Source organism: Sciurus vulgaris, assembly GCF_902686455.1.
Source record: "Sciurus vulgaris genome assembly, chromosome: 1".
Taxonomy (NCBI): domain Eukaryota; kingdom Metazoa; phylum Chordata; class Mammalia; order Rodentia; family Sciuridae; genus Sciurus; species Sciurus vulgaris.
Window position 1 is genome coordinate 174,542,580 of NC_136461.1, and position 19,866 is coordinate 174,562,445.

Here is a 19,866-nt window from a genome sequence, read left to right on the forward strand (position 1 = left end):
ATTTGAATATATAATGTATTACCCAGCAATCAAAAGGTATACATAACAATGTTCACAGCAGTATTAATTATCATAGTCAAAATACTGGAAATAATCCACATTCCATCAACAGAATAGATAAATAAGTTGTGATATATTCACACTCTACCATAAAGCAATGAAAATTCTGCTACACATAAAACAAGAAAGACTCCCACCCAAAAGAATATGTGCTATAACTTCATACACTGCTGTTGGAAATGCAAATTGGTGCAACCATTATGGAAAGCAATGTGAAGATTCCTCAGAAAACTTGGAATGGAACCACCATTTGATCCAGCTATTCCATTCTACCCAAAGGACTTAATATCAGCATATTATAGTGATGTAGCCACATCAATGTTTATAGCAGCTCAACTCACAATAGCTGAACTATGGAACCAGCTTAAGTGCCCTTCAACAGATAAATGTATTAAAAAAATGTGGTATATATACACAGTGGAATATTAGTCTTACAAAAGAATGAAATTATGGCATTAGACAGTAAATGGATGGAGCTGGAGAATATCATGCTAAGTGAAATAAATCAATCCCAAAAACCCAAAGGCCAAATTTTTTCTCTAATATGCGGATGCCAATTCACAATAAGGGAGGGGCTAGGGAAGAACAGTTACTTTAGGTGGAGGGGAGTGAAGGGAGGGGAGGACATATGGGGGTAGAATGAATCAGACTTTATTACCCTATGTACATATATAACTATATAACCAGTGAGATTCCACATCATGTACAACCAGAAGAATGAGAAATTGTACTACATCTATGAATGATGTATCAAAGTGCATTCCACTGTATCAAAGTGCATTCCACTGTCATGTATAACTAATTAAAACGAAAGAGAAGAATATGTGCTGTAAAATTCTATTTATATCAAGTTCAAAACAATCTATATAAGGATACTTTTTTTGGAGGGCAAGTCTACAGGATTTTGTTTTTATGGGAAAGAGTAATAATGTCTCTTTAGTATTAATGGTACTTCATCAGAGTGTATAGCCAAATTACTGAGGAACATTTTCAAAATACAAAAGCTCTGGACCTCATTTACAGATTTCTGATTGTATAGCTTTAGAGAAGAATTTTTTGTTGTTGTTTGCAAGACTCATTTATTTTTTAGTTATAGGTAATTTATATCATTTTAAACTATGTAGAAGGCAGTAAGTAAATGTTTAAAATTGTACTCCCCACGATAATCACTGTTAAGAGTTTCTGAACTTCTCCAGAAATTGTATATAACCCTGTGTAGTTTTATTTTTTCTACAAATGGACTCATACTATTCATAGTATTTTGCAATTATCATCATTAGCTCAGCATTCTATGTCTTTTCATATTACATTTAAACTGTGGTTAACTCATTTAAATCTTGCTGAACACTTGAAAGTTATTTATAGTTTTTTGTTGTTTTAATTTGGTTTGACTTTTTGCTTCTATCAACTAGGCTGCAGTGGATTTCTTTGCACAATATACATCCTTATATCATCTGAAAGATGTTTTTTATATATAGGACTGCTAGGTTAAAGAATATTTCAATTTTAAAATTTAATAAATAATGTCTAACTGGTAAGTGTCCAGTGTCCATATCCCCGTAAAGTCAAGATCTTGATCAATTGATCTCTCTCTCCTTTTTTTTTTTTTAGGTACTGGGGAGTGAACTCATGGGGCTCTTCAACTAAGTTCCATCCCCATTCCCAGACAGTTTTATTTTTTTATTTTGAGACAGGGTCTCATTAAGTTGCTGAGGCTAGCTTCGAACTTGTCACTCTCTTGCCTCAGTCTCCTAGGTAAGGGCGATTATAGGTGTGTACCACCACAACCATGCCTGGCTAAGATCTCTTGATTCTTATTTTTTCCATCTCTTGAGGAATGTGTGAGAAATTAAGAAACTGGAATGGCCCAAAACAAAGGTATTTCAATCATGTGTAAAAATGGTGTGGCTTGAAGATCTAGTAAAAGTGCTGAAAGTTTTGTATTGACTCATCTTAAAATATATTCTACACAAGGATATGTTTTTAGACTCTGTAAAAATTACAAAAGTTGAATACTCCAGGATAAAGCAGCTAACCAATTTTAATACTATTTTTCCCATTTTTTTATTAAAAATCATAAATTTACATAGGGCAATGTTGTTTGATTCATTCTGTTATTTTTTTTCCCTTCCCTCCACCCCTCCCACCTCTCTTTTCCCTCTATACAGTCCTTCCTTCCTCCATTCTTACCGCCCTCCTTATCCCTAATCCTAAACCTAACCCTAGCCCTAACGCTAACCCCTCCTACCCCCCATTATATGTCCTCATCCCCTTATCAGCGAGATCATTCGTCCTTTAGTTTTTTGAGATTGGCTTATCTCACTTAGCATGATATCCTCCAATTTCATCCATTTGCCTGCAAATGCCATAATTTTATCATTCTTCAAGGCGGAGTAATATTCCATTGTATATGCCACAGTTTCAATTTTAATACTATTTTAAATGAAAATAAGTCCCAGGTTTTAAATACTCAACTTACAAACACAGGATAGATAAGAACAGTCAGAGGTTCAATCTATACCTACTTTAAGAAAAGCTTATGTACCAGTCAGGGTCCTAGCAAAAATCAAAACTCTCAAAGAGGTAACAAGGATGCACTTAGAAGTGCCAGGGAGGGAGCAATTATTGGAGAGGGTGGCTGATCAGCATCACCTGAAGAAATAAGTACCCAGGGTTTCTTTCTCCTCTGGATCCAATATTTGGGCATTATCTCACATTTGCTAAAGCCAACCAGAATCCAAAAGGAAGGATAAATGAAGCAGTTCTTAGTGGTCAACTTCCTGGAGCACAAAGGAGGGCAGAGAAGGGTAAATGAAAAGTAGATCTGGGATAGGGAACAAAAAAAAAATCTAGTATTGAACACAAAAAGAGAACTTGGGAATCAAGAGACCTGATAGAGCCACTTTAAATTATAATACCCTAGAGAAGGTACATTCCCAAGTCTATGATCTCCATTACAAAATCACTTCAAATAGATGTTATAAGAATAATGTGAAACTGAAATAGGTTAACAGTATCTAACAAAACCTAACACCATACTAAATGTTAGCTGAAGTGAAATGTAAGATAACCTTTGAATTCCTGGTACTGTACACAATGTACAGTTTATAAAGACTAATAATTAATGGCTAAATAAATGATGCTTTTTGGTTGTGATTCTTGCATGATTCTTATTAAACCACACAGCTTTTGACATCCAGATTTTTAAACTGTGAAAATAATCTTTTACCCCAGTGCTATAGGATACACAAAACACATTAAGCATCCTGAATATGCCATTGATAAACACCCCCAACCATAAACACTTTAGTAGCACCTACTAGCCACCTATTTGCCTAAATGACGTATGATTCATTAGAGGGTATTCTGGAAATAAAAAAGGCTGGGTAAAAAGTTTGCAGACAAAAAAAATTAAAATTTCAAGAGAAAATTCTATTATAAGTTCAAATATGTTTTTGTTTCTGTTATTCAGCTAAAACTAGCTTTTTTCCTGACACTTCTCAAAAAGATTAAAATATTGAGAAAATCCAATAATTTTGTACTGATGACCTAAATACTAAATCTAAGTACTAAGAATACCTATAAATTCTAATTTTCCATTCTTTTTCAGATGTCTGATATCCAGGTATATAGTACCTCTAAAACATGCAAGTGATAAAAGTAGCATGTAACAATATTTACTAGCACTGGTGAAGAGAACATAAAGAGGGTTGCTTTATTTTATTTTAGTGAGAAGGGAACAGATGCAGAAAATTTCCAGCATAGTTTTTAAAGAGCACTAATTTGATCACTTCCGAAGCCTGAAACTTCAAGTAAAAGAATCAAGAAAGAATAAGACTTTCTATTTAAGATGTCACATTCTATATTATAAAAGCATAACAGTATATACTTATTTTGAGAAGATGGAGAAAATGAGGAATAAAGAAAAATTTTAATTTCAATGGCTATTTATTTGAATGTGAGAATGGGAAATGAAGAAGAATTTTTTTTTTTTTTTTGATGGATGGGAAAAATATTTAGTATTTTTCTCTCTACAAGTCACTTAAATTTCATTTTTGGTGAACTGTGTGTTCATATCCTTCCTGTTGGTGGACTTTTCTTACTGGTATATAAGACCCAGTTCTATGCAAAGAAACCCTGCTATCATGTATCACATACATCTTTTTTGTTGTTGTTTTTAGTTGCAGATGGACATAATACCTTTATTTTACTTATACCTTTTTTTAATTTATTTATGTGCTGCTGAGGATAGAACTCATACAATCAAGTGCTCTATCACTGAGCTACAACCTCAGCCTTCACATACATCTTTTTAAAAAATTTAAAATATTTGATCAGCAACTTTTCAATGCAGAAATTTCAAGACATTTTTGCATGCTCAAATTCACATTATCTTTGTCTTTGACTTTTGGTTTCTACAGCTATCTTAGAAAAGCCTTGCTTACTCCAAGATTACATTTTTTTAATCCTCTAAGATCTTCTGACACTTCTATACAGTTTATATTTTTGCTTAATCTTTAATCAGCTTCAGTTTATTTTAATGTCAGGAATAAATAGAGATCGAATTTTGATTTCTAAAATAGCTAGTCATTAATGTCAATACCAGTTAATAAATAACAATCCCCAAATTATTTGATTATTCATATACCTCTTTGTGTATGAATCTTCTTCTAAGTGATATGAACTTCTAAAATAAGCTCTTGAGACTATCAAACTGTTGTGTTCCAAATTACACTTCAGCCAGTCAGAAAGGTGCTCATTTCCCTGAATTCTCAAAAACATCCTTTATTTTTTAAAATATATTTAGTTGTAGATGGACACAATATTTTTATTTATTTTTATGTGGTGCTGAGGCTCAAACCCAGTGCCTCACATGTGATAGGTAAGTGCTTTACCACTGAGCCACCCCAGCCCCCAACAACCTTTATTATGTCAATAGTTTTTCTAAGTAGCAAAAAAGAGAGGTATTTGATTACTAAATAAACATCTGTTAACATATACCATCCTCTACTTCTTTTTCTTTAATGGGTTTTTAGTTATACATGATAGTAGAATCCATTTTGACATAATTATAAAAGCATGGAATATAACTTGTTTTAATTCAGTCCCTAGTACATTTCCTTCCCCTTCCTTTCCTTTCCCCAACCCCTGCTCCCTTCCCTCTACTGATCTTTCTGCCATTTACCCATAGTGATTTTTTACTTCTATGTTTTATCTGTTCATCTTTTTTTTTTTTTTTTTACATTGGAACATTGATGGTTTTAAACCTTCAATATTTACTTTATCCAAACACCTATCCTTCAATTTTCATACTTTGAAGAGGTATAAATTTTTAATTCACATCTATGAAACTCTTCTGTAAATTATTCTGTTGCTTTAAATGCTTATGAAATCCTTTCAGAGGATGAAACCTATTTTTTGAAATATTTCTGTTCTCTTCATTCGTTCTTGTGAATCCATGTTTCTTTTCATTTGTGTCATTTTCCTATAAGCTCAAGAACTTTAGCATTTCTCAGTGTGCAGGTCTCCTAGCAATGAATTCTCTTTACTTTTTAATATGAAATATGTCCTTATTTCACTTTTTTTTTTAACCAGACACATTTGCTGAATATAAAATTCCAGGTAATAGTTTTATCTTTTCTGGCCTCTTATTATTTCTGACAAGTCATCTTTCATTGACATTTTAATTCCTCTGTAACTCTTCCCTTTGGTTACACTCAGTAATTTCTACCTTTGACTTTGAGCAGTCTGATTAAGATGTACCTACATGTAGTATTTTTTGTATTAATCCTGCTTGGGGTTCACCAAAATTCTTGGATTTGAAGTTCACTCAAATGAATAAGGAAATATAAGGGAGATTACTTCCTTTAATATTTTTTATTCCTATTGTCTTCTCTCTCTCCTCTCCTGGAATTCCAATTATCTATATGTTAGACAATTTAATTTTGTCCCAGTGACCCACTAGGGCTCTGTTCATTTTTTGAAAACTTTTTTTTTCTTCATTCTTTAGTTTAGCAAATTTTTACTGATGTACCTTCAATTTCACCAGCTTTTTCCTCTGTCATTTTCAATGTGCTGTTAAATCAATCCATCCAATGAAATTTTCATTTTAAAAATGTACTTTTCAGTTCTGGACTAATTTTTATATGATTTCTATTTCTCCTTTAAGATTGTCCATATACTCAATCATTATGATCACACTTTCCCCTTTAACTCCTTAAAAATATTAGAGCTACTTTAAAAGTCTGCTAATTCTGCTATTAAGGGGGGGGGGCCTGTACAGCAAGCTATATGTTCCTCCTATTTCGCATGTCTAGTAATTGCTTATTATAAACTGCATACTGTGGATGATATGTTTTAAAAGCTCTACAATCTCTTATCTTCTGAAGAGAGAATTCTACTACACCTGGCAGTTAAATGACTGGCTCATCAACTTTAACTTATGGAGGTACGGCTTTATGCTTTTTCAGAGTGAGTCGGAGAAAGCACAAATGTTTACTAAGCTCCTCTATCTTGGTGGGAATCAAACACCAAATTCTGTCTTATGAGTAAAGGATAGTAGCTATAATTTCTATTCAGCTTTTTATGTATCTCAGCTATTATTTTCTTCTGAGATCCTTGAAATCTGCCATGCACAGTTCAGGAGATAACTAGGAATTAAAGGAATGTTTACTCACAACTTTCAGGGCCACTTTACAAAAATTTCCTCCTTTCTAGGATTTATTCACTCAATTCCAGTCACTCCGAAACTCCACCCCGATATCGAGTCAATAGAACTCTGACTTTCTGCTTGAGTTTCAGGTCCCCTGGGCTACATGGACTTAGACATCTGGCAGTTTACCAAAGGATATCTTCCTCTAAGCTCTGAGATACAAAATTCTTGAATCTGTATATGATGCTGCCATAAGAAATTTTAGTCTGTTTATATTTGTAATCTTCACAATATGACCATTTATCGGACTGCTTCTTAATCTTTAAAAAGTTTTCTTGCATTATCCAACATCTGCAATTGTAAGGTGTTCTAAGAGTAACTAAATGTGTTTAAAATGTTTTTGTCTTTTTGCTCCAAGTAACCTACCTACATTTCATTCATTTTCTTTTTTCAACAAATGTCTTCAGTACCTATTATGTACCAGATATTCTTCTAAGAGCTGTGCATACAATATACAATGCTGAACAAAACAGACGAGTCCCCTGTTCTGTGGAACTTTCATTCTAGTTCATTTAAACACTGAGCAAATATTTTAGACTAATCCTCCTTCAAGAGTATAGTAAATGAAAGACTCTGCAATTTTTTTTCATTTCTCCTCAACATCTAAACTTTAATAGTGTTTCTTTCTGAAGCATAATTTTTAAACAATAAAAACCTTATTTATATTTGGGTATATGATAGTCCCATAATCTAAACAAATATTTATTAAAACCCATTTTAAAGCTTTCTTCTAATAGACTATAAATACTTTGGACAGCACTGTATCTTTAAGTGATAATGGTTTTCTAACACTCTGACACTCAATTCCACAAAAAGGAATCACTATTTAATTGAACCAAATGATCTAGTATAGAAAATACTTATTTATCTCACTGCCCTAATATCAGGAACCAATATAAGTACATAATAAAACAGTGGGGAAAGTCTCAAAACTTGATTTACATTTATGAAAGATAAAAGGCATACAAATAAAGGTTAATATTGTGTGTTCAACAGGCAGTTGATTATAAATATGTAAATAATAATATTACAGATTATGTCACTTTCTCTTAAAATAGCAATTATCACTGGGAAAAATTTTAAGTTTATTATGCCTTATAAAGTAAGCCAACTAACAATATCTCTAAATTAAATGTAACAAAGAGGTAGAACACTTACATGCCCAATGTGAAAGGCAGCGATGTGCTAGAGATACAATCTAAATGCCTTTCAATTATTGCAGTATCTCTTCAAAAACACGAACGTATTATATGCTGATATAAGGAAACCTAGGTACTATGGATTTCTAACCAAGTGTTTTGTGGCTTTAGGTCATAACAACCTCTCTGAACCATCTGAAAATAGGGAAAACGCTATGGCAATGATGATGCTAATATGCTCATGTTTCAGTTTCCTTCTGAGCACAAAAGAGGAGGCCATTTTCCATTCCACTTGTAGCCAGATGTGGCCACATGACTAGTTCTGGCCAATGCAATTTAAGTGCAATGATCCTTTTCAAGGATGGGGCTGGGAAGTCATTCCTTCAACCATTCTTAAGCTCTATTTTTTCACTCAATGGTGGTTAAATATAGTAACTCCAGAGGATGACTTCAAGTTGACCTTAACAGATAGCAAAAACATGAGACTTAAGGATATGTGAGTCATCCATATGGTTCTCTGTATGAGAAACAAACTTTGATTTTGTTCCATAAGATTTTGGAGTTGTCTGTTTGACACAATTACCTACCTTATCACCTTAAAGTCGGAGATAAAATGAGGTTAAAAAAATTCAGAGTATCTTGGGGAGAGGGTTTAATTTTTATATTTTATTTTTTTATTTTTTGAAGTACTGAGTGTTGAACTCAGGAACTAGGAACATGTTAGGCAAGGTCTATCACCAAGTCTAGTTTTAATACAGAGAATACTCCAGGGTTCACAGTGGATAAGTTTTCTAGATAAAGAAATAATTCTTCTCTTTTTAAAAAAATATCTTCAAATTTTCTCAAGTGTTAACCTTTTTATTTTATTTTGATATAGGGTCTCACGAAGTTGTCCAGGCTGGCCTCAACTTGGGATTATCCTTCCTCATTTTCTGCCTCAGCCTCCTGAGCAGCTGGGTTTATAGGCGTGTATCATCATGCCTAATGGGAAAAGTTTTTAAAATGTTATACAAAAACATTGGAGCACATATTCAGAGTAAAGCATGGACTTTGGAGTTAATGTATCTTGGGTTGAATTCATAGTAGCTAGCTGTGTGACACTGGGTTACTAAAACTCATTTGTTTTACCTGTAAAATAGGAATAACAATAATACCTATAGTCCATAATTACTATGAAGATTAAACAACATATAAAGAATTCAGCAAAGGGTATGGTGCATATTAATCACTTAAGTATTAGCTATAACTATTATATATATTATATATTATCTTATTATATATATCTGAAAAGATGGCACAAATCTAAACCATTTACTGGATAAAACTGTTGGAGGATTAATACACAAAATATTAGAAATAAAATTTAAAAATGGTTGGCTCTGAAATGGTTTTTCTAATGTAATCAGTATAGTTATACATTGTAAGTTTGAAATACAGTATTACAGGGAATTGATTTCTTGTAAATAAAGTTTTCAGTTTTCTTACATTTATATAGCTACAAACCTAACTCTAGTTGTCTTTCTAATATTAAAAATGGAATAAATATTTTCCAAACTACTTATAAATAGGATATAGAATAAATAGAAAATTAGTGTTAAGAAAGTATCAGTTTCCAGCAATCAGTTTCCACTTTTGAAAAGTGCATGCTTCCCAAGACCCAGATACACTGCCTTGAATTCTATCCTTCATATAATTTCTATGATCTCCCAGAAACAGAAATATAAAGTTGAGAATAAACTATTACCATATGCCACAAAACCTCTCAAAAGAAGTATTTCTAAAAGAGCTTCACAAACATGCTTATGCTACATTTACCTATTTAAATCTATTTTTGACTGAGAGAAGAGAATGGTGGATTGTGGTTTTAGTAATACTCATCACTCTATCCATTACAAAAGTAAGCTGCTACAGAAAGGAAAAAGTATTATTCATTCCATTTTCCCAATTAAAAAAGATGAAAAACATTTTGGTTGGCTCATTCTACTTCCTCTTTTGATAAGAGCAGGTAATACACCAATAGGGAAATGATAAGCAAAGCAGAGTGCAAAATGCCAGGTACATTAAAGCGTCCAAAACCATGTAATTTTTCAAGGGTTTTTTTAAAAAGTTAACTAGCTGTTGAAAAACTTCTATTAGTTAAAATACACAACTGCTGCAAAAACAGAAAGGAAATGTTAAACCTAGTATGAGATCTTAGTCAAGTCTATTTAGTTTGATTTCTATTTCCTTATTTGAAAGCTGAAGATTAAACCAGATGATGTCTAGGTTGCTTAATTCTAAAAGACAACTCTAATATACAAATATACAGATAATTTTAATACAGAGAATACTCCAGGGTTAACAGTGGATAAGTTTTCTAGATAAAGAAATAATTCTTCTCTTCTTTTAAAATATCTTCAAATTTTCTCAAGTGTTAGTACATTCTTTCATCCTAACTACTTTTGGGGGAGTTATATACACATACAAATATATAAGTTGATAACAACAGTAGCTCACTTCTCCAATTTTATTTTATTTATTAATTATTATTATTATTAGTAGTAGTAGCAGTAGTAGTGGTGGTAATACCACTGGGGATTGAACCAAAGGGAGGTTAACTACTGAGCCAACATCCCCAGCCCTTTTTATTTTTTATTTTGAAACAGGGTCTCACTAAGTTGCTTAGGGCCTCACCAAATGGCTGAGGCTGGTTTTGAACTTGCAATCGTCCTGTCTGAGCTTCCTGAGTTGCTGGGATTACAGGCATGCACTACCACGTATGGCTTCACTTCTCAATTTTAGAAGCACTTTCCTCTTTTTCCTGAAGGAAGACCTCCAGTTAGCTAAATGGCTGTATGTGTATAATTTTGTGATATGTGTACATTGGAATTGTTTGGTAGATGTCCTAGAAGGTATTTTTCAATTTTTCTTCAAAGTATAAAGTAATTCTCAGAAGGAATGACATCTCTTGGGAAATAAGAGGCACAATTAAGTAAAATCTGTTTTCCTTTGGATATGCAACATTTATATTAGCCTCTCTAAAAATGTTCTCTGAAATGAGATTAAAAACTCAAAACACTAAGGAAATATTAAATATATAAGAAAAGAAAACAAATAGGGGAATATTTTCTAAAGAAAACAAAAATGTAGGTAAGAATTATACAGTTAACAATCATAAAATCTGTAAGGGTTTTCTTTCAATGAAAATTTGAAAGAAACGAAATCAGTTTAATTATAATTGTAAAACACACCTTTAAATCAGATGTATAAGATACTTAACCACTGACTTCAGGGAGGGAGCAATCTAAAGACCAATTTGATAAAACAACCATCAAAAACTTAGTGGGTTTCTTAAGACTCGGAAATAAGAAGAATGAAAAGATACAAACCATGGAACTATTTCACAAATACTAGTCACACACAGGTGCATCTTCTCAAACACCCACTCTTCTAAGAAGACAGCACCAACTCTATTTGGCTATAAGAACCCATCCTCCTGGTAACACTAGTATTCTAATCTCTACAGCTTATAAGTGAGAAAACTGAAGTCTAGAGCTACTCAGTTCAATATAACACAACCAGCCACATAAGGCTATTTCAATTAAAATTTAATTCCAGTCCCTCGGTCGCACCAGTAACATTTCAAATGCTCTATAGCCATACGTAGCTACTTGCTATCATTATGAGCAGCACAATCTAGAACATTTCCTTCATCGCACAAAGTGTCTAGACCAAAAGGAGCTAGTGTGGCAGTCAGTCTCCCTGCTCTTTATCATCTTAGACAAGGTCTTCATTAATCACTGGATATCTGAACTATCCTCACTATCCTGTGTCAAGGCCTGCTTACAAATTTCCATTGATTTCCACAGATAATAAAAATTTCAAACTTCACATGGTATTCAAAGCCCTCCCAACAGAAAAACCTTAGTCTTTCAGTTCTTCCACATAAAACCCTGCACTCTAGCTAACTGACCTATTTACTAAATATCTTAAAAAAAAAAAAAAAAAACATACATAGTATCAACTCCATGGCTTTTACTATGCCTTTGCCTCTGCCTCCTTCTCTTCCATCTTTTCTGCTATTTTAAAGTCTGACTCCTCTTTCAAGCCCCAACTCCTATCTTATCTCTACAAATCACTGTAGGTCAGTACTTATAAACATTACTTAAAAAAAAAATCATGTTTTTTTACATAGAATTTATAATTTTCTAAACACTTCACCTCAATATTTTAATTTGATTCTTTGCTAGGAGGTGGGAAAAAGGTGAGTGTATGTGTGGTGTTGATTACCATTTTAAACAGGGTAATCAGAGTCTCATTTAGAAAGTGCTATTTAGGGCTGGGATGGTGGCTCAGTGGTAGAGTGCTTGCCTAGCATGTGTGAGGCACTGGGTTTGATTCTCAGCATCCCACACAAATAAGTTCACTGACAACTAAAAAAAAATTTAAAAATAAATAAAATAAAAAGTGATATTTAAGCAAAGGCTCAAAGGAGGTAAAGGAGTTAGCCACATGGAAATTTGGGGAAAGAATCGTCAAGGCAGACAGAATAGATATTGCAAATCTAAAAGAACAATATGCCTGGTACGCTCAAGGAACAGTCAACAGGTTAGAATGTGACTGAGAGGGAATGAAGAAGGCAAAGAATATATGGGATAGACTGAAAAGTAATAGGGTCATGTTGTTTGGGTTACAGACCAATGTATAAACTTTGACTTTTTTCTAAGATAGAGAAACTTAAAATCTAAACTGTTTAAAATCTGAATAGTGTAAAAGAATTATTCTGATGTTAATATTAGGTAGAAGAACAAGGATGACAGCATGGAGAACAGACTACAGCAAGAATCTAAAAGAGATGATGGCTCATCAGTGGAGGTGATGAAGATGTTTTGATGCATGTTGTGAAGAAAGTACTGTTAGGAGTTCCTTCCTGACTGTGGAATGTGAGAGGATCTGAGCCCTATTAAATGAGACTGAAACTGCTATTAACTGAAACAGGGGAGGATGTGAAAAGAACAAGTGTAAGGAAGGAGCCCAGACTAGTTCATTTTCAGGCATTTGAAACTGAGATACCTTTTATACCTAGGTGGAGATGTACACACAAATACCTGTTTGACAAGCCTGGAGCTCAGGAAAAAAATCTAGTGTAGAAATGTATAGATGGTATGTAAGATCATAAGCACGGATGAGATCACCAAGGAAGTAAGTATAGAGAGGGAGGGAATGAGAGCTGTTGGAGTCCAACAGGGAGAAGAGGAGGACCCAGTAAGAGATAGAAAAGGCAAGAGAGGGATCATTTAGGAATTACACTTTAAAAAATAAGATGTGTTAGTCTATCCCTATTAGTGTTCTACTCATTCCCCTCACCCAAATGTCAACTGTATCTTAAAAACTAAGGAGCAAAGAATGGACAAGCTAGGAAAGTGAGAAAAGAAATGACATAGTGAAAGTAACAATACATCTTATTAAAGGATACGATCTATTTCTTAAACCTGTTGAGACTGGAGAGTATTAACACACTTCCTCTGATAGTTCTAAGAAAGGATTAGAATTCTAAAGAAAGAACTGTTTAGTCTCTGGTATTCTCTATACATGATTTACTGCAAAGTTTTGACTATATATTAGTTTCCTATAGCTACTATAACTGCCACAAACTGGGTAGCTGAAAACAACAAGGATTTATTCTCTTGCAGCTCTGGAGGTTAGAGATACAAAATCCAACAGGGTCATATGCCTTTCTGGGGCTAGAGGTGAATCTATTCTTTGCCTTTTTCAGCTTCTGGTGACCATGAACATGGCCACATCACTACAATCTCTCTGTCTCCACAGCCATATTGCCTCCTTTTCTTCTGTATTTTTTCTCCAAATGATTTCCCCTGCTTTTCACTTATAAGGACATTTATCACTGGATTTTGGGGCTACCTGGATATCTCAGGATGATCTCATCTCAAGATCCTTAATTACAACTGCAAATACCCTTTTCCAAATAAGGTAACATCCATAGGTTCTGGGGATTAGGTCATGAACACATCTTATGGGAAGCTACCTTTCAACTCACCATACTGTGAATCCAGAAATTTTTGCTAGGGACATTGGTAAAGTGTGCTATATTTATGCAATAAGCCAAAAGATATTTCATGTTTCTCCATAATAAAAACAATGTATATGCTTATCTTGAAATTAAATGATACGACTATAAAGAGACATCTATTTAATCTGGCTCTATAAAAGCAGAAGTCTGTCAACTGCTTGCTGGGGAACAACTACCATCCCTGGTTTGGATAAAAGAATTACTGTCACTGTGTTACACATCATATATTCTGAAATGACAGGATTTTCTAAATGGTTGCTTTACTTTCTCTAACTATCTAGTTACATTACTTACTAGTCACAATGCCCCCTTTCCAGGATCTTAATTCATGACTTTAAGGATGACTATTCTATGTAAGATTCCCAGTTATTCATATAAACACAAAGTTTAGGCCAGATCAGTTTAGGCCATATTTAAATAGATGAGAGATTCAATTTTGGTGTTCAAACAAACCACTCATCTCTCCTGATTCTATGATTTACAGGAATACCTTTATTGATTTATTCATTGTAACTGAGTCCAAAATGGAGGTAACAGTACACTCCATATGCAGTAGTCTCATGGGGACTTCTTCCTTTTGTTTTTATACTGAGCCTTGCTAAGACAAGTTACTACTAATAAAAAGATCTTTTTTATAGTATTGTTTGAGCAGTTCAGTGTTGCAAATGCATGATTAATTTATACTAATCCAATGAAACAGATGTGTACGAAGTCATTTTGAGGGAGTTGTAAAACTGAGAACAGAAGACAGGTACCCTGACTTGCAATTCAACTCAATAATTTCAGTATAATGGCATACACAGTTCTGTATTTGTCCTCAAACATCAATTGCTTACAAACAGACTAACAAAAAGACTACCAAAAAGATGAAGAATCTCTTGCGGAAACAAAGATGTTATATAAAATACTCTTGGAGCTTCACTGTCCAAGACTGTAAGGTCACTCATTACTACAAGTTGAAATGATACTTTGGATGTGTTGGGTTAAATTATGAAAATTAATTTCACCTGTGCTTTTTTATTTCTTTTTAACATGGCCCTAGAAAATCTTAAAATTACACTTGTGGCTCACATTATATTTCTATTGGACAGCACTACTACAGAGAAAGCTATGAAATAGATACCTTACATTGTAGATAGTTTATCCAGTCAGCAAATACTTATTCAACACCTATTACATCAGGTTTATGCCAAATGCTGAGACCTTAAGAGTGAACAGAGAATGGTCTCATTATGTCTCCTACATTATCTCATTTGTGATTTTGCGTAAGAGTAATTTAGAACACCATTTTGGGGGTGAATGCAAATACTTGATTTAGAAATTACAAAATATAAATCCATAGAGTTAAGACTATTAACCACCTATTTTTGTGATACAAGATTTATAGTATTATGCTATAACATATTTTTCTAGGAGTCTAATACTATCATACTCCCAATAGCTTGTCCTGGTTTCCTTCTTCCCTCTAACTAGTTTGTTCCTTTCTTACACTCATTTTTAGAAAAGTTCCTCTTCAACTACCTATTCACATTACAACAAGGCTATTTTTACTCTCAGGTGTCTCCAAGAGTGGAACAGAGGCTGAGAATGTTAAATGTACATAAATGTTAAGCCAACTGCAGTTTTGTGGACCAAAGATTCAGTTCTGAGGGGGTTTATTGTACATTTATTTATTTTTTATTTATTTATTTATTTATTTATTTATTTATTTATTTATTTATTTTAGGACTTAAACTACAGTGCCTTATGAGGAAAATTTGGTTTCAAGATTCAGTGCACAAACTTATTTGTAGGCTACAATTCATCAATTTTATCCTATTGAGACTTTCACATAACAAAACTTTCCTAAATAGGACTTCTAAAATCAACAACTAGTAATTTTCTAACAAATGATTTTTAAAATAAAATAGTAGGACACGATTTTAAAGGTAATGGCACAGCTTCCAAAATAATATGAACAATAAAAATAATTCTTCAAGTGTTATTAAACAAAGATCAATACAGCAAAAACTAAGAAAACTACTTTAACGAAATGTGCTTTTCTTTTTCATTTTAATATAGAAAGTATCACTGACATATGATAGTTATTGAGAAATGAATGAAATACCCAAGTTTTAAACACCCAAAATGATTTCATTGCCTTTTGGTTGAAGTCTACCACCATCTGAAATACAGATGTTTAGCAAATATTATCTTTCAGTCTTTAGCTATGCAGGTATGCTTATGCATGTATGCTGTTTTGATGTTATGCATCTCTGTCAGCTAACAAAGAACTGACATCTTGTGACAACACACACACACACACACACACACACACACACACACACGACCAAAGAAAAATAATTACTCCTTGATGAAGAGGATAAAAAAGCCTAAGTAAGGAAAATTTGGCTAGTCTCTATAGTAATCAGATTAACATTTTGCTAAATCGGAGTCAAACCAAAGACTTATAGCTAAAGTACTCCATATATGATACTAGGTCATCTCAGACAATCAGTAAAGTATTACTTTGCTCCGATGTACTATGATGCACTAGCCAAACACAATATAATATGCAATCAAATATAAATTTAGAAATTCAACTCCACTTTGGCCTTTAGCCCAAGATGGCCTAATTTTTATATGGGCCTCAACAATAAAAAATATATATAAAAGAGACAATAAGAACCAGCCTGCATTTGACAATGACCACCTATTAGTTGCATCAGAAAAACAATAACAATTATCTAGGATTTTCTAGTCTACCTAAGTAGAGAAGACATAAGTGAGCAATTTTGATGTGAACTTAACAAAACGTATCATCAACTTACTCTGTGCCAAGCACTTGACTAGGGACTTTCACAGGGTATCATAAATATTTTGCCTTTTTCCACCTCTTGGAAATTTCAGAAAACTACATTTCTCAATTCTCAGTGCCTGCAGATTAAACAAAAATAATTTTAAGCATATGTATATGGGAGGGATGATCAGAAACTAAAGAATTTCTGTGATAATCTAAATAAATAAATGTTTAAAATAAAATCAGAACCTGCCATAATATACAAGTCTTCCAAATGTTAAAAAAAAATTTTGTTTAAATTACCCATATTTGGGCTGGGGAGATAGCTAAACTGGTAGAGTGCTTGCCGTGCAAGCACAAGGCCCTGAGTTCAATCCCCAGTACCGCCAAAAAAAAAAAAAAAAAAAAAAAAAAAATTACCAATATTTAATTTCATCTAATGACTCTTAACAAGTATACTCCTCTACTCCTTTCCAGTATACTTCATTCTGATTCCATTAAAGAGAGATTAAACCCCAAGTACTTGACATTCACAAATGCAGAAATGTTTTATGACTTCACCTATGTTCAAATACTTTTCACTAAGATGCTTAAGTGTTTTTTAAAAAGATACTAATCTTGGTGCCTTTTCTGTAGGCAGAAAATAATATGGATTCATTTAGTTAAGTAAAAAGACTCCAAAAATCCAACAAATCACCACTCATAGGAAAAAATAAAACAAATTCTAACATGGGTTTGATGACAATAAAGTGGACAATTCTTTATATTAACTCCAATGACCAACTGAGGATACATTTCAAATAGCTACTATTTGGACAGTAAGAACTGGATTGTGTTTCAACTCCTAAAATAATCTTTCGGTTTTAAAAAAATTAATCCTACTGAATCCTATAATAATAAAACAGAGATATTGAAAAAAACCACACCAAGATTAGTTGCCAAATGCGATTTTTCCTCAGAAAGACACCTTATGATGACGTTAAAATATTTTCCATGGAATATAAAATTTAAACTTCAGTTATACTTTACATAGTAATTTTTAAAAGAACATTAAGAAGCACAATGTTAACAACAGATTTTTTTTGCATAATTTGGTTTAAGACTCAACACTACATTCTAAATCCTTACCTTCTAACTGCATATATACAGAAAGGAAAGGAAATCTGAAAATAAGGTCACAGCCATTTTCTAAACAGAGAAAAGTATTTACATTCTAATTCAATCCAGACTGCTCAGAGTTAAAGAAGCATAAGCAGGCAAATATGGCAATAGCTTGAATTATAAAAAGAAGTGGTAAGATGTTTAATGGGAAAAATGAAAATAAACTTAGGCACACCGTCAGGCTTCATACACCAAGGGTAAATGAATCTAGTTTAAAATAAGAAACAAAACCCAATTTTAAAAAAGCCCTGTTCTTACCAAAACACACAAACAACCACCACAACAAAACAAGCAAAATAACTCTGCAGAATGGAAAGGAAACATCACAAACATTTTGAGGCAACCGATCATGGGAAAGAATTGCTTTATGTCTCCACCGTTTACTGTATTTAAAATTAGCTTTTCCAGCCAACACCTAGGTCTGAAAATTGCAGCGACACTTTAATGCTGTCCTTTCCAACGTCAATCTAAGTCAGCATTCTGTAACATTTTAAACAGTAACTATTAAGCAGAGCAAAAGCATTATTCATATATTCCTTCCTCCAAGGGACCAATGAACAAAAATGAAACCTTGCTCTTTCCCACGTATACAGTCTTACCCACTCTTCCCTGTTTTATTTACTGTCCTTGCCTCGGGGTTAATGAACCCTAAACTTCCTTTTCTTCTTCCCATTAATGGAAATGGGGGGCGGGGAAGAGTAACTGCAAATGAAAACCTAATTACGGGAAAATCTGTAAATTAAAAGTAGTGGCATTACTTGCTGGGTGAGGGCTGGGAACATCTTGAGGGTTTAGACACCTCCCCCGCCCATTAATACAGACGTTCTCCAAGGCTACACCATTTTTCCTGCGTATGGGATTTTCGGTTTTGAAGAGGTACTAATTCTCCCGAATGAACATTCCGCCGCTACAAGGCTCTCCTACTCTATGGTCCCCAAGCAGCAGGGATTCGGGGGCGAAGTCCCGGCTCCAAATGTGCAGCGAGGCCCGGAAACGGTCCCGTTAAAGCCGATATCACCCGTCAGGAATGCGCTCCGCCCCCGCCGCCTCCCCGCGGCAGCCGCCCTCAGGTCTCGCCCGCTTCGGGGGCTGGGGGAGTGCTCGGGGAGCGCCTCCTCGGCCCGTCACAACACTGCGGAGCCGCCGCCCGCCCCGCAGACAGCCCAGCCAGGTCAAGGCTCGAGGCGGAGCCCACGCCCGGTCTCGGCCCGCTCCCAGGAGAAGCCCGCACTGGGCCCCACGGGGGACCCGGACCCAGCCCGAGGCCTGAACCCCGAGGCCTGACCGCCGGGCCGCCCCGAGTGGACACCGAGGGGGCGCCTTTTCTGCTGGACTTCCGAATCCATATCCGTCCCGGGAGGGGTGTGAGGGCAGCGCCCTGGCCGGAGCTCTTAGGGTTTCGGGAACGGGAGCCGCCCGAGTCCTCTCTACACCCCCATTCCCGGAGCAGCCTCCTCGGGTGCCCGCTGTACCTTCAAGTCCTCAGAGCGGCAGCGACGCAAGGCTGCGGGAGAGCAGGCCCATCTCCCGGGGACGGCGGCAAAAGCCAGAGGAAGCGCGGAGGAGGGTCCTCGGACCCGCCGCGGTGCCTCTCAGCTGGGGCGGGGGTAACGGAGGGAAGGGGTCCGGACGGCCGCTTTCCCGAACGCCTCCTCCGCAGTTCTGGCTGGACCGCAGCTCCCGGGAACCAGCGCCACAACTGCCATTCTCCCCCACCCTCAGCCCCGCTTTCCCCGCCTCCTCCTCCCACTCCTTCCTCCCGGCCCCGCCCCGTCCCGGCGCACCGCTCCGCCCGCGTGCCGTGCGTCATGGCGTCGCGCCCACCCGGACCGCCGCGGGCGACGCTGGGACGCGACTGTTCGTGGTGCGAGTTCGCGGGGTGCTGGAGAACCGTGGCTGCACCCCCGCGGCAGGGAGCCTGGGGCTGTCACTGTCGCTCCCGCCC

General features: G+C 35.3%; 1 protein-coding gene across 3 annotated transcripts in view; it reads right to left on the reverse strand.

The window, feature by feature from the left end:
- Positions 1-19,533, reverse strand: part of RNF19A (ring finger protein 19A, RBR E3 ubiquitin protein ligase) — a 42,920-nt gene extending 23,387 nt beyond the window's left edge. Inside the window, exons 1-2 of one of the 3 annotated variants that reach the window (XM_079102722.1) lie at positions 19,394-19,528; positions 16,792-16,897 (exon numbers count right to left, since the gene is read on the reverse strand). The gene's annotated coding sequence lies outside the window, so the exon portion shown is untranslated. Of the gene's footprint in view, positions 1-16,791; positions 16,898-18,845; positions 18,942-19,393 lie in introns of those variants that run through there. The other 2 variants (XM_079102721.1, XM_079102723.1) reach the window with 2 other exon arrangements.
- Between the last annotated feature and the right edge of the window lie 333 nt (positions 19,534-19,866).